We start from the raw sequence: 1,651 nt of genomic DNA, 5'->3' as shown, positions 1-1,651 counted from the left end.
GAGAATTAAGCAGGGCAGATGTGTGACAATAACTTAACTCTCGAGAGTGTCAAATTAAACCATTTGGTTTCATTTTACACCCACAAGAGTTAAAGATAAGGGCCCATTTGGTTCATCCTTTAGCTGCATGGGGACCACCTGGAACCCCCTCAAGGCCAGTGGTCCCCCTGGTTGAAAACCACTGATTTACACTAACTCTGTATGGGCTTTAGAACCAGCAGGCATGCAGCTTTACATTATATTATGAGAGCTGTATATTTGTGACGTGACATAGACACGCGGTACGTCGGCCGTTATCTGGGTTCTTTCAACCCAGAGTCCATCGCTTTGATGTCACTTTCATTTCATTCATTCATTCATTCTTTGATACCACGGCAAATGGAGAACACTTCTACTCTCTGTCTCTCTCTCTACGGCTCTTCATATGGCAACATGAAAACCATACATAGACCCGTCCCAATTGAAAGCGTTCTTAATAAGAACAAGGAGAACAATAAGAAAGTATAATTCCCCGACGGCCTCACGGCTTCACAGCTGTGGGTCTTCTGAAGGAAAACATGTTACGGATATATGCTGGATCACAGGAAGAAATAATGCACCTGTGACTCATATATAAGCTGATCGAAGGAGTAGATTATATGGTTTTATAGACACCACCATGCCTATTTCTGTCGTTCATAGTTCTCTATTTCAATCTCTGGGTCCTTGGTGGACTCTTCCAGCTTTGTTTCAGAGAAACGTAGGATGTCACCGTGAAGCAGCAGAAGAAGCAGCAGAAGAAGCAGCAAGGACGACATAAAGATGGGGAGGTGCGGATCACGGGGATGGAGACGTCACAAGGTCTGTTTATTTACTCACCAAACTAACTGAAGTTAGGGTTTAAATACATTGTAGAAATTCACTGTAAGAACGACGAAGACTGCAGCCATTAGTATTGGTGGTGAATTCAGAGAGATCAGTTGTTAATCAAATATTGCATATTGTATCTGAAGTTGTCATGTATTTTACCTAAATATTTAGCTGATACATTTGAATGTCAAATAAATGTATGATGATTACGAAATATACATGGCAACTAGTACACACACACACACACACACACACACACACACACACACACACACACACACACACACACACACACACACACACACACACACACACACACACACACACACGCTGGGATGGCAGGGCTGGTGCATATGCACTGAGAAGAGCCTCGTCCAGTGACTGGTAGAAGGAATCCTTGACCTCACTCTGGGATGGCAGGGCTGCTGCACTGAGAAGTGTGGCAAAGCGGTGCTTAACCAGCGGGATACGGAGGGTCAGAGCTGTTCTCCTATGAGGTCTGTCAGAGCTGTTCTCCTATATGAGGTCTGTCAGAGCTGTTCTCCTATGAGGTCTGTCAGAGCTGCCATACGAGTCCAGGAGAGTCCTTACATTCCATGTTGCCAGTTTTAATGATTTCCTGTTTTGTTTTTTATTTCGACCGCGGTAACGGAATGGCCCGATAGATGCAGTATCCTTTCCAGGAAATGTTGAGTAGACAATTTTTAGGGCACCTATTCTAGGCCCTTCCCCACTTTGGGTGAGCAGTGTTGCCCCTAAATAGGGCTGCTTAAGCACACAGGGGTCTGGCCGAAAACAGCTT

This window comes from Protomyctophum parallelum (assembly GCF_964188405.1).
Source record: "Protomyctophum parallelum genome assembly, chromosome: 23".
Lineage (NCBI taxonomy): Eukaryota > Metazoa > Chordata > Actinopteri > Myctophiformes > Myctophidae > Protomyctophum > Protomyctophum parallelum.
Note: the sequence above shows the minus strand (reverse complement) of the source record.